We start from the raw sequence: 15,113 nt of genomic DNA on the forward strand, positions 1-15,113 counted from the left end.
AAAACCTACAACAGATACACAAAAAATAAAAAGTAAGAAATTAAAACACACTACCAGAGAAAATCACTTTTAACAAAGGAAGACTGGAAGGAAGGAAGGAAGAGAGGACCAGAAAACAACCAGAAATCAAATATCAACATGGCAGTAGTAAGTTCTTACCTGTCAATAATAATATTGAATGTGAATGGACTATAAACTCTCCAATCAAAAGACCTAGAGTGGTTGAATGGATTTAAAAAAAAAAAAAAAAGATCCAACCCATGTTGTCAGCCAGAAACACACTTCACCTATAAAGACACACATAGACTGAAAATAAAGGGATGGAAAAAGATACTCCATGCCAATGGAAATCAAAAAAGAGCAAAAGTAGCTATAGTTCCATCAGATAAAATAGATTTCAAGACAAAAACTATAGAAAGAGACAAAGAAGGTAATTATATATAATGATATATAATGATAAACAGGTCAATTCAGCAAGAGGATACATTAATAACAATTCTAAATATATATGCACCCAACACTGAAGCACCCAGATACATAAAGCAAATATTAAAGAGATAAAGAGAGAGATACACTCCAATACAATAATCATTGGAGACCTCAACATTCTACTTTCAGCATTGGACAGATAATACAGACAGAAAATCAACAAAGAAACATTGGACTTAATCTGCACTATTAACCAAATGGACCTAATAGATACTTATAGAACATTTCATCCAACAGCTACAGAATACATATTCTTCTCCTCAGCTCATAGATAATTCTCAAGGATAGGCCATATGTTAGGCCACAGAACAAGTCTTTAAAATTTCAAAAAAAAATTGAATTCATACCAAATATTTTCTCTGACCACAAAGGAGTAAAACTAGAAATCAATAAAAATGTTGGAAACTATATAAACACATGGAAACTAAATAATATGCTCCTGAATGACCAGTGGGTCAATGAAGAGATTAAAAAAGAAATTTAAAAATTTCTCAAAAGAAATGAAAATGAAAACAAAACATATCAAAACCTATGGAATGCAGCAAAAGCAGTAGTAAGAAGAAAGTTTATAGCAATAAATGCATACATCAGAAAAGAAAAAAGTGTCAAATATACAACCCAATGATGCATCTCAAAGAACTAGAAAAATAAGAGCAAGCCAAACCCAAAATTAGTAGAAAAGAAATTATAAAGATTAGAGCAGAAATAAATGAAATTGAAACAAAAAAATACAATCAATGAAATCAAGTCAGTTTTTTGAAAAGATAAACAAAATTCACACACCTTTAGCCAGAGTAACTAAGAAGAAAAGGGAGAAGACCCAAATAAATAAAATCAGACATGAAAAAGGAAACATAAAACTGATACTGCAATAAAAAAATTTTAAAATTTAAAAATTTTAAAAACTATAGTTGACAATAGTTTATTGTATTTCAGAATAGCTAGAAATTTTCAAATGCTCCCAACATAAAGCAATGATGAATGTTTTAGGTGAATCTTGTCCCAGTTACCCTGATTTGATCATTGTATGTTGTGTGCTTGTATCAAGAGGTAACATGTAATCCATGAATATGTACAATTATTATGTATCAATAAAGAAAATTAAAAATAAACCTGATACTGCAGAAATCCAAACAATCATTAGAGCTAAGCAACTATACATCAATAAAATGGAAAATCTAGAAGAAATCGATAAATTCCTAGATACATACAACCTACCAAGATTGAACCAGGAAGAAATTATTCAAAACCTAAATACACTTATAACAAGTAAAGAGATCGAAGCAGTAATCAAAGTCTCCCATCAAACAAAAGCTCAAGGTCTGATGGCTTCATTGCTGAATTCTATCAAGCATTCACAGTAGAATTAATAAAACTCCTACTTAAATTATTCCAAAAAATAAAGGGGGAGAGAATACTCCCAAACTCATTCTACAAAGCCTGTAACACCCAGATGCCAAAAACCAGACACACATAAAAAAAGAAGATTGTAGACCAATATTTCTGATGAATGCAGATGCAAAAATCCTCAACAAAATACTAGCAAACTGAGTTCAACAACACATTTAAATGATTCTTCATCATGATCAAATGAGATTCATCCTAAGGATGCAAGGATGCTTCAACATATCCAAATCAATCAATGTGATACATCATATCAAGAGAAAGAAAGACAAAAACCATATGCTCATTTCACTGATGCTGAAAAAGCACTCAATAAAATTCAACATCCCTTCACCATAAATACTCTCAAAAAAAACTGGGTATAAGCCGGGCATGGTGGCTCACGCCGATAATCCTAGCACTCTGGGAGGCCAAGGCAGGCGGATCGTTTGAGCTCAGGAGTTCGAGACCAGCCTGAGCAAGAGTGAGACCCCGTCTCTACTAAAAAAAAAAAAAAAAAAAAATAGAAAGAAATTATCTGGACAGCTAAAAATATATATAGAAAAAATTAGCCAGGCATGGTGGCACATGCCTGTAGTCCCAGCTACTTGGGAGGTTGACGCAGGAGGATTGCTTGAGCCCAGGAGCCTGAGGCTGCTGTGAGCTAGGCTGATGCCACGGCACTCTAGCCTGGGCAACAGAGTGAGACTCTGTCTCAAAAAAATAAATAAATAAATAAATAAAAATAAATAAATAAAAAACTGGGTATAGAAGGAACTTACCTCAGAATGACAAAGGCCATATATAACAGACCCACAGTGACTATCATATTGAATGGGGAAAAACTGAGAGCCTTTCCTCTAAGATCTGGAACAAGACAAGGATGCCCATTTTCAACACTGTCATTCAGCATAGTACTAGAAGTTCTAGCTAAAGCAATCAGACAAGAGAAAGAAATAAAAGGCATCTAAATTGGAAAGGGAGAAGTCAAATTATCCCTATTTGCAGATGATATGATTTTTTTTTTTTTTTGAGACAGAGTCTCGCTCTGTTGCCCAGGCTAGAGTGAGTGCCATGGCATCAGCCTAGCTCTCAGCAACCTCAAACTCCTGGGCTTAAGCAATCCTTCTGCCTCAGGCTCCCAAGTAGCTGGAACAAGAAGCATGTGCCGCCATGCCCGGCTAATTTTTTCTATATATATTTTTAGTGGGCCAGATAATTTCTTTCTATTTTTAGTAGAGACAGGGTCTTGCTCTTGCTCAGGCTGGTCTCAAACTCCTGACCTCAAGCGATCCACCTGCCTCGGCCTCCCAGAGTGCTAGGATTACAGGTGTGAGCCACCGTGCCCGGCCGTTGATATGATCTTATATCTAGAAAAATCCAAAGACCACACACACACACACACACACACACACAGTTACAACTGACAAACAAACTCAGTAAAGTTGCAGGATACAAAAAGCATTTCTACATGCCAACAGTGAACAATCTGAAAAAGAAACTAACAAATTAATCCTATTTACAATAGCAAATGAAAGCTCTCTATAATAAAAACTATAAAACATTGATGAACAAAAGTAAAGAGGACACGAAAAAATTAAAAGATATTCCATGCTCATGGATTGGAAGAATCAATATTGTTGAAATATCCATACTACCCAAAGCAATCTACAGATTCAATGCAATCCCCATCAAAATACCAATGACATTCTTCACAGAAATAGAAAAAAGAATCCTAAAATTTATATGTAATCACAGAAGACCCAGAATAGCCAAAGCCATCCTGAGCACAAAGAACAAAACTGGAGGAATTACATTACTTGATTTCAAATTATACTACAAAGCTGTAGTAACCAAAAGAGCACAGTACTGGCATAAAAACAGACACATAGACCAATGGAACAGAATAGAAAACTCAAAAATAAATCCACACATTTATAGTGAACTTATCTTTGACAAAGTTGCCAGGAACATACAGTGGGGAAGAATAGTCTCTTCAATAAATGGTGCTGGGAAAACTAGATATGCAAATGCAGAAGAATGAAACTAGACCCTTATCTCTCACCATATACAAAAATAAAATCAAAATGGATTAAAGACTTAAATCTAAGACCTGAAATTATGAAACTACTAAAAGAAAACATTGGGGAATGCTTCAGGAAGTCTGGGCAAGGACTTCTTGAGTATTACCCCCAAAGCACAAGCAACCAAAGCAAAATCGGATAAATGGGATCACAACAAGCTAAAAAGCTTCTGCACAGCAAAGGAAACAATCAACAAGGTGAAGAGACAACCCACAGAATGGGAGAAAATATCTGCAAACTACCCATCTGACAAAGGGACTAATAACTAGAATATACAAGGAGCTCTAATAACTCAATAGGAGAAAATTAAATAATCCAATTAAAAATGGGCAAAGCATCTGAATAGATATTTCTCAAAAGAAGACATACAAATGGCCAAAAGGCATATGGAAAAAATGTTCAACATCATTAGTCAACAGAGGAATGCAAATCAAAACTATGATTAGATATCATCTTACTCCAGTTTAAACGGCTTTTAGCAAAAAAACAAACAAACAAAAAAAAACAGCAATAATGAATGCTGGCACAGATGTGGACCATACACTTTTGGGGGGAATGTAAATTAGTACAAACACTATGGAGTATGGCGGTTCCCCCAAAAAATGAAAATAGAACTACCATATGACCCAGCAATCCCACTGCTTGGTATATATCCAGAGGAGGGGAATTCGGTATATCGAAGAGATATCTGCACTCCCATATTTATTGCAGCACTATTCACAATAGCCAAGATTTGGAATAAACCTTAGTGTCCATCCATGGATGAACAGATAAAGAATTGGGTTATATACACATGGTGGAATATTATATAGCCACAAAAAAGAATGGAATCCTACCATTTGCAACAACATGGATGGAACTGTAGAACATTATGTTAAGTGAAATAAGTCATGTACAGAAAGACAAATCTCTCATGTTCTCACTCATATATGAGAGCTAAATATCAAAAACAGTTGATCTCATGGAGACAGAGTAGAATGGTTACCAGAGGCTGGGAAGAGTAGCAGGAAGAAGGGATAAAGTGGGGATGGTTAATGTGTACAAAATATAGGCTTTTGTACCCATTAAGTTACTAATAAAAAAATTTTTAAGTTACAGAGCTATATACTTAAGATTTGAATTATTATATGTTAATTTTACCTCAGTAAGAAAAAGAGTATATTCAAAGCCTGGATCAACCAGATATTTGCAAAGTTAACCTAGGTCTCATTTTTCACAAATACAAAATAGTGATAATAATGTTACCTTCATCTCATGGTTATATAACTTATGTAACCATATGAGGAGCTATTTTCTATACAATAAAAATTATGCTAACACCTCATACCATTGAACTTAAGAAACAAAGCTTATATACATTTTATTTTAAATTGCTCAGAAATCTCTTCATAGTTATCATTTCCTCTCTTCTTCCTTTCACCTGGCTTTGGTAATTGCTCCAAGCAACTCCAATACCTATTCAGCTAAGAAGAGCTTGGCCTGGCACCTGTAGTGCCCTTGAGACTTGAGGCTGCTCTGCTGTAGTGCTGAGGCCAGACTCTGAGGGCAGACCACCAGGAACATTTTGTGTACCTTTTCAGAAAATAGCCATTGACTTCCTTAGCCTACTTTTAATTTCAATATAGGCCTGTAATAGAAAATCCCTTTCACTCCAAGGTTTGTGTCCTAAATGGTTCTTTGGGTTGTTTCTCGTTTATTCTCATTTATTTGCCCAAAAGAGGAAAAGAATGAAACCTAAGTTGGAAGGTCACCCTGGTGACAAAGCTTCAGGCTTCTCTTCTCCCATTTGTTTTGAAATTGGAAACTATGGTGAAAGTAAGTTTGTGCTGAATGTTAATGATTATGTTTTACTCTATAATACTGAGATTTATAGTCACATTCTGCTGAGTAGTAATAATTACTTTTTTTCTTAGAAAATAAGTCCTATTTCATTATTTTAAGTGAAATAAACCAGGCACAGAAAGATAAATATTTCATTTTCACACTCAAATATGGGACCTAAAAAAAAAATTGATCTCAAGGAAGTAGTACATAGAACGGTGGCTACTAGAGATTGGTCAGGGTGGTGGGACGGGGTAATGAAGAGGAAGAAGTTCTGATATTCAGTGGTACAATGGGGCAACCATAGTTGATGATAGTTTACTGTATTTCAGAATAGCTAGTTTTCAAATGCTCCCAACATAAAGCAATGATGAATGTTTCAAGTGAATCTTGTCCCAGTTACCCTGATTTGATCATTGTATATTGTGTGCTTGTTTCAAGATGTAACATGTAATCCATGAATGTGTACAATTATTATGTATCAATAAAAAAAACTAAAAAAAAGAAGTCCTATATCCCTTTGCACAATTTAAACAAAAATTTACATATAATAAAACAAATTTTAAGGAGAATTATACAGTGATTTCTTCACAGAGTGCTAGCATTTTAAAGCAAATCAGTTTGTAAGATAAGCTATTCGTAAGTACTTTCTTTTGAGTAAGATTAATATATCTCCACAATGCAGCAAAAGTCTCTATAGAACAACTTCTCTCTGGATTCTTTAAAAGTATTTTCAAAATGGTTTTCCTAATCATCAGTTTAATTTTATGAACTGGCCATTTACAGCACACTACCAGACACTGTGAGAATTTTCAGCAAATCCCACTGAACTACTCTTGAAGCTAAAGGCAGAGAGCCAATTACCCTTTTTCTTTTAATAGACTTTATTTTTTAGAGCTGTTATAGACTCATACCAAAATTGAGCAGAAGGTATAGAGATTTCCCATACACCCCCTGCCCCCACACATGAATAGCCTCCCCCATTATCAACATCCCCACCAGAGTGGTACGTATGTTACAACTGATGGACCTACATTGACATATCATTATCACCCAGGGTCATAGTTGACATTAGGATTCATTCTTGGTGTTGTACATTCTATGGGTTTAGACAAATATGTAATGACATACATTCATCATTATAGCATCACACAGAACAATTTCACTGCCCTATAAATCCTTTGTGTCCAGTCATCTCTCCTTACTCCTAACCCCTGGCAACCACGGACATTTTCAGTCTCCATAGTTTTGCCTTTTCTGTAATGTAAGATTATAGTTGCAATCATACAGTATGTAACTTTTTCGGATTGACTTCTTCCACTTAAGAATATGCATCAAAGTTTCTTCAATGTCTTTCATGGCTTGATAGCTCATTTCTTTCTAGCACTGAATAACATCCCATTGTCTTGATATACTATAATTTATCCATTCACTTGCTGAAAGACATCTTGGTTACCAAAGTTCTGGCAATTATGACTAAAGCTGCTATAAACATTTGTGTGCAGGTTTTTGTATAGACATCAAAGTTTTCAACTCCTTTGGGCAGATACAAAGGGTAGTAATTGCTCAAATCATAAGTTATGTTTACTTTTGTAAGAAACTACCAAACTGTCTTGCAAAGCGGCTGTACCATTTTGCACTCCCACCAGCAATGAGTAAGGGTTTCTGTTATTGCACATCCTCTCCAGCATTTGGTGCTGTCAAATGTTGGTGTTCTGGATTTGGGGCATTCTCATAGGTGTGCAGTGAAATCCCATTGTTCTTATTTGCATTTCCCTGATGATATATGATATGGAGCATCTTTTCACATGCTTATTTGCCATTTGTATTTCTTCTTTGGAGAGGTGTCTGTTAAGGTCCTTGGCCCATTTTTTAATTAGGTCATTTTCTTATTTTTGAGTTTTAAGAGTTCCTTATATACAGTATTTGGGTAATAGTCCTTTTTCAGTTATGTCTTTTGCAAATATTTTCTCCCAGTCTGTCGCTTGTCTTTTCTTTCTCTTGGTATTGTCTTCCACAGAGCAGAGATTTTTAATTTTAATGAAGTCCCACTTACCAATTCTTTCTTTCATGAATCATGCCCTTCTTTGGTGTTATATCTAAAAAGTCATTGCCATATCCAAGGTCATTCTTATTTTCTCCTATGCTATCTTTTAGGAGTTTTATTTGCATTTTACATTTGGGTCTGTAATCCATTTTGAGTTAATTTTTGAGAAGGTGTGAGTCTGTGTCTAGATTCACTTTTTTGCATGTGGATATCCAGTTGTTCCAGCACCATTGGTTGAAAAGGATATCTTTGCTCCATTGTATTGCCTTTGCTCCTGTGTCAAAGATCAGTTGACTACTTATGTGAGTCTATTTCGGGGCTCTCTGTTCTGTTGTGTTGATATATTTGTCTATTATTTTGCCAACATCATACTGTCTTGATTACTGTAACTCTGTAGAAAGTCTTGAAATGAGGTAGTGTCAGTCAATCCTATAAGTTTGTTCTTTATTGTGTTGGCTATTCTCAGTCTTTTGCTTCTTCAAATAAACTTTAGAATCAATTTGTCAAGATTTATAAAATAACTTTCTGGAATCTTGATTGAGATAGCATTGAATCTATGGATCAAAATTGGGAACAACCGACAACTTGATGATATTGAGTCTTTCTATCCAAGCATATGGAATATTGTCCCATTTATTTAGTTCTTCTTTGATTTCTTTCACCATATTTGTATAGCTTTCCTCATATAGATTTTGTACATTTTTTAAAAATTTATACCTTAATATTTCTTTTTTGAACGCTAATAAATATTTCATTTTTAATTTCAAATTCCACTTGTTCATTGCCAGTATATAGAAAAGCAATTGAATTTTATGTATTAACATTGTATCCTGAAATCATGCTATAATCATTTATTAGTTCTAGCAGGGATTTTGTTGATTCTTTTGAGTTTTCTACATAAACGATCATGTCATCTTGGAACAATGACAGTTTGATTTCTTCCTTCCCATCAGTATTCCTTTTAATTTCTTTTCTTGTCTTATTTCATTAGCTAGAACTTCTAGTAGTTGTTGAAATGAGTGATTAGAGGGGACATCCTTGCCTTGTTCCTGATCTTAGTGGAAAAATTAGTTTCTCAATATTAAGTATGATGTTATTAATAGCTGTAGGCTTTTTCTGTAGATATTCTTTATCTATCAAATTAAGGATAGATATTCCTTAATATTCTATTCCTCAGTTTAACTAAGAGTTTTTGCCATGAATGGGTGCTGAATTTTGTCAAGTGCTTTTTCTGCAGCTATTGTTATGATTATGCAACTTTTCTTCTTAAGCCATTGATTTGATGAATTACATAAATTGATTTTTGAATGGTGAACCAGCTTTGCATACCTGAGGTAAATCTTACTAGGTCATGATATATAATTTTTTTGTACATTGTTGGATTTGACTTGCTAATATTTTGTTGAGCCAATAATCTTTTTGCATAAATATATTAGTTCCATCAAAGGGGAACTTTTAAAATAATTTAAATTAGCTTATTTCCTAACATCAGGTATATTTGAAATATATTTAAAAGGTATTTAAATCACTTTTTAATCTTTCCTTTTGATTCTATGGGTAGGAAGTATTATGGATTATGCATAAATAAAAAATTAATATTAGGTAATATTTACTGAGTCCTTACTATGCTATGCACTATACTAAATTAACTCATTTAATCATCAGAAAAAACACTATATGTATGCAATATTATTATTAGTCCTGTTCTACAGGTTTGGAAATTGCTCAGAGAGGTTAAGTAACTTGCCCAAAGTTACAGTGCCAGTCATTTGCATGCAGGCAGTATGACTCGAGAGAGCATGCTTTTAACTCTATGATACACAGTTCAACAAAATCATTCAACACTTATACACAACTCAGCAAAACAGTTTTCTGAGATAAATCAAATAACAAATTTGAAAGACACAAAAACATCCATATTTTTGCTTCCGTTTTTTAATCAGCATTTCATATTCTTTTCTGGGTGACCCCCTTATGTACTGTTTTAGCATCCACACAGAGACTAAGAGACAGACAAGATCCCTGTCCTTAGCAGCTTCTTTCTAGTAGGAACAGGAAAAGACAGAGAATAAAACCATAAATAAAATAAACTTAGACTCTGCTAAGTGCTATGAAGGAAAATTAAATAATATGATAGAGAATAACTTAAAGACAAGATGAGGGTGCTTTAAGTATAATGGTCAGGAAAGTCCTCTTTGAGGAAATGGCATTTGAGCTTTGAAAAAAATTTGTCTTCAGAAGACAGAAGAAACTAGCTATACAAAGAGCAAAGAGATTACGATTAAGGCAAAAGAAAAAATAGTGTGTACAAAGGCCTTGAGACAGGAAACCAGGAAAGCACGTAACTTGTACAAAGTACTCAAAGAAAAGAAATGTGATCCGTATGGTTGAAATCTAGTGAGCAAGGTGGGGCATGCTGAAGCTAGACAAGCAGAAAAGCAAGCTCAGACATAGCCAGGTAGGCAAAGTATAGATTTTATTCTAAGCACAATGGAAAACCACTAGAGAATATCAAACAGGATGATATAGACCACTCTGGCTCATTGGTGGTTTATAGTAGTGAAACCACTCTCCACAGGGTTGGGTCATAGACTTTGTTAACTAGCAATATTTCTTGAGCTTGTTTTACAGGACAGTGGAGAAGAAAACAGTTTGTTACAATTCTCCCTACCTGCAGCAAAACTGGCTGACAGGCCTAGACTGGAATCAACAGGGAGTCTGTGCAGAATAGACTTGCCTGCCCAGCGTGTGACCTTTTGACGTCAAAGGACTGAAAACTACCTTCAGATCATGCTAACCATGCTAACGCTGCCATTTTTTTAATGCCACCTATGAAGAAGCATGTAGGAGCAACAGCACATGCTTTCCATCCCCTTTCCCTACAGCCAGTCACTGTCCTGCCCCAGTACACCACTCTTAAGTTCTCTTCCTTAAATCAACAGTGGCAAAGCCCTTCCAGGGAGACTGATTTGAACCTGACTCCTGTCTCCTCACTCTTAGCTGATGACCTTACTTCCTGCTTCACTTAGAAGAGAATGTCTCCTGCCACACCAATCCACCTAACTCTGTGCCTGTATTTCCTTCTTTCTCTGCAGTTCTGACCTGCAAATATCTGTATTCTGAGCAGAGGTAAACTAGATCTTCCTCTGTAGCTGCCCAAGGACTTTCCCCAGCATTTCTCCACTCTCTTCTCATCACTAATCCTTCCTTTCACACTGGATATGTATCATATCTACTGGAACTGTATATCATAGAGTTAAAAGTACACTCTCTGGAGCCATACTGCCTGCACGCAAAAACCATTGACTTTTTTACATCTGCACACCAACACTGTTATTTTTTATTGCCTAAAAAAAAAAAAGAGTAGTTTGCCCATTTTTCTGCCAGCTACAGCCCTATTTCTTTGCTCCCTTTGTAGCAAATTCCTAAAACTTACATTCACCATCTCCAATTTCTCTTTTACCTCTCATTCTGTATTAAATCCACTCCAAATTTTGTCCCTGCCACTTCTTTATAGATTCCTGCTCTGATCTTCAATCTCTTAGCCTCAGAATGCCTCTTTTCTATCTACACCTAATTTCTTAATGATGACTTTGATTACTATCTACATGCTGTTAACTCCCAAATATTTACCTTCCTCCTAACCTCTTTCCAGATTTTTATATCCAACTGCCTACTCAACATTTTCATTTGGATGTCCAAAAAGCATCTTACATCTAATATGACCAACACTGAGCCACCAGCCCCAAACTGTTACCTCTGTGGACAGTAACTCCACCTCCCCAATTGCTCAAGCCAAAAATCTGGCATCATTCTTTTTTTTTTCTTTCTTTTTTTTTTTTTTTTTTTTTGGCAGCATTACAATTTATTAGAATGTGCCTTAATACAGGTGCTGGGGCTTGCCCATGGTGCTCTTGATGTATAAAGCCCTAACGATGTTCTGCCAATTCTTCTTGAGCAATAACACCAAAAAGTTAACAGCCAGGTGGATGCTGTACCACCAGCTCACTGTCTGTCATCTTCACATGCCCAACGGCCACAGCCAGACATAGAACCTTCTTCATCTGCAACTTGATTGTGGACTCACCTCATCCACTTTGGCCACCATGTTTCCGTTGGGTGTCAGCGGGGAGGGAAACTTGCTGGCCTTATCAGGCCTGGGCCGAGCATTCGTGGGATCTGCTTGATAAGAGACTCTGAGGCCAAAAAGGCATCACACTTCTCGGCCACCTTTTTGATCAGCTTCTTATTTTGCTGAGTTTCTTCAGCGCCTCGATGTCCACATGGGGGATGTCCGCAGCCTTGGCCTGGCCGCAGTGCTGCTGGTCCCCCGGGACACACACGGAGAACTTGGGGCGCGGGCGTGTCCTTAAGCCTGACGGTGCCAGGGCAGCGTTTGCCCTTGTGAGGATCGTAGCTCTTCCAGCTGAGCCGCAGCTCCACCGTTTCCAAGCACTTCCGGCGCCTGTGCGGGTTCCCGGCGGGACTTCCGGACAGCCTCGCACAGGTATCGCGAGAGACTTTGGGGACTTCCGGCCCCGCCTCGCACAGGTATCGCGGGAGACTTTGCCGCGCGGGCTTCTCGCGCCGCCATGACTGGGAAAGAGCCCGGCGTCGTTCTTTGCGCCAGGTTTTCTGTCATACGCCAGGTTCACGCCATTGTCATCGTCCTCTGACGCTGGGGTCGGAGATTCCTCAGCCAGCAAGTGGCGGCCAGGGTTCAGATGCGGCTCTCTCCAGTGCCCGAGAGCCCGTGTCAGAGAGCGAGCAGCCCGCCTCCCGTCCGGCTTGGGTGCCGGCCTGGAAGGGAGTCGTCCCGCCAACCGCGAGAATAGGAAGGAAGCGTGTACACTGCGTGCACGTGCTCCACGTTTCTCCGAGCGATTGAGTTGTGACCCTAAGTGCGTACCGTACAATACGTTTTCACAGCCGGTGGAAGATATCCATTCCACAATCCTGTAAGCACGTTAACATAAGGACAATTTATCAGAGATCTGGTAGGGGCTTCTTTTCTCCCTTGTCTGTAGATAAATTCGCCAGGCACAAAACCTTCTGTACCACGTCATCTGGAATTCTGATGAGCAAATTTTCCAGAGCTCTTACCAGAAGTAACTGTCAGAGACACCCTCTGTTATTCCTTCCTCTGACCTATTTTTTCATGTGGCTTTTCGAGTATGGCAATTGTCAGCAGATTTATGAAGTTGTCGGAAGACACAAATGACCCCATTCCCTTCTTTTTTCCCTCTGTAATTCTCATCACAAGCATTATCAGATTGCCTCAAAGATGTTATTTGTCTAAATTGTTTGTATTCTTTGCCCCCAGTGTTTTTGTTACACATACTCTACATGATGTCAGAACCTATCATTTTTAGAAAAAAAGGCTTAGAAAAGCCACAAGGTTTACTGAGCATAAACATTGTTTACAATATAACGGGTCAGGACCTTTAAAGGAGACTACTTCTAGAGTATCAGCTGGCCTCTCTAAAGTTTTTGTAGCATTTCATTTTGTTCATTTGTTTTGTTTTGTTTTGTTTTCTATTCCATTTCAGAATATTAGGGGGGTACAAACACTTTGTTTCATGTATTGCCTCTATGGAAAGTAATATGAAGATCCCTCCAAGCATTTCATTTTTAAATCCCAATATTTAGTTTTGTGATCCTTTATGTTTTTTTGTTTGTTTGTTTTTGTTTTTTAAGACAGAGTCTCTGTCGCCCAGGCTAGAGGGCCATGGAGTCAGCCTAGCTCAAGGCAACCTCAAATCCTGGGCTCAAGCGATCCTCCTGCCTCTACCTCCTGAATAGCTGGGACTACAGGCACATACCACGACACCTAACTAATTTTTTCTATTTTTAGTAGAGATGGGGTCTCACTCTTGCTTAGGCTGGTCTCAAACTCCTGAGCTCAAGTGATTCTCCTACCTTGGCCTCCCAGAGTGCTAGGATGACAGGCATGAGCCCCCACTCCTGGCCTCCCTTATGCTTTTAAAAGATCACTGCCTACATCTTTTAGGGATGGCAAAAGGATACTAGGAGAATAAGTTTTGAAGACATTTTCATGACTCAGAATTCTTCTTATGTGATGCACTGCAAAGATTGGCAATATTTTTATTATGATTTTTTAATAATCCTAACAATTTCTTCATCCCCCCACTGAAAGAATCTGTCATCTCTATTCCTTCATTATCATGTTTTGAATTTGCTCACCCACTGTTGGGAGCAATGTTTCTCTGTTAAAGTCACAGTGGGCTGGTTGCTATCCTTTACTTTCCTGTATGTGGAAGGAGTCAATCCAACAATTCCTTAAAGCTATTAATACAAAACAATCTAAAGAACCTCTATCTGCACGCTATTCTTAAAGAGTTTATCAAAAATTAAGCATGTAAGCAAGCAGAACTCTTAATCTGTGACTGTCAATCAACGCGACTAAACAGTTGTCATTAGTCCACCATAGGAGGACCACATTCCAAGCTGCGGAGTGTTGTTTCAGATTTCAGGTCTCATAGCTTCCATATTGTATTCACTTCCATCCTCATCGAGGACTTTACTGGAAGCATCTGTCATTCATTTCTCTCCCTAGGCTTGCTTTCATTGCTACTGACAATGAAAATTGGGGCCAGGCAGAGAAACTTCTCTGAACCACTCCAGCAGAACTGCCATTGTTCTGTGACACTGCTGGAAGTTATAGGCCATAGAGGGGCCCTTAACTGCCTCTCATCTTCCTTTTTGTGTATCTTTAAACACTTGACAATGTGATTAGAGAGGAGGCAGTCTCCCTCCCCCCAACAATCTCTTTTTCTGTTTTTCCTTAGATCAATTTCTGAGACAGTCCTTGAGAACTTCTCTGTAGCGTGTCTTTATACTTCAGTCCATTATATACTAAGAAATATGTATAGTGTATTCAATTCCAAAGATTCTCTCAGGTGAATGAGTTGTAACTCTAAACCAATACCAGCTCTTAAAAGAAATTTGTTCCACAATTTTGTGAGCACATTGACATAAAGACAATTTACCAAAGATCCCATAAGGGCTTCTTTACCCCAGTCTTCAGATAACATCGCCAGGCACAAAACCTTCTGTACCACATTGTCTGGAATTCAGATGAGCATATTTTGCTTATAGTGTTTCAAATTGGATATGGAAAGTGTAATATCTAAGTAATGAGGAAAATGGGAGAAAGTTTTGCTTCATCTATAGTCTAATGACTATAGAGATTGCATTGTTTAGAAAATACAGCAAAATAAAGAAATTCCCTAAAGAAGAGTAATTTGGAAAACAGAATAAATAGAATA

At 37.2% G+C, this 15,113-nt stretch overlaps 1 pseudogene; it reads right to left on the bottom strand.

Moving 5' to 3' along the window:
- Positions 1-11,704: 11,704 nt before the first annotated feature.
- On the bottom strand, positions 11,705-14,879 carry LOC123626870 (annotated as a pseudogene).
- Positions 14,880-15,113: the final 234 nt, after the last annotated feature.

Source organism: Lemur catta, chromosome 23 (genome assembly GCF_020740605.2).
Source record: "Lemur catta isolate mLemCat1 chromosome 23, mLemCat1.pri, whole genome shotgun sequence".
Taxonomy (NCBI): Eukaryota; Metazoa; Chordata; class Mammalia; order Primates; family Lemuridae; genus Lemur; species Lemur catta.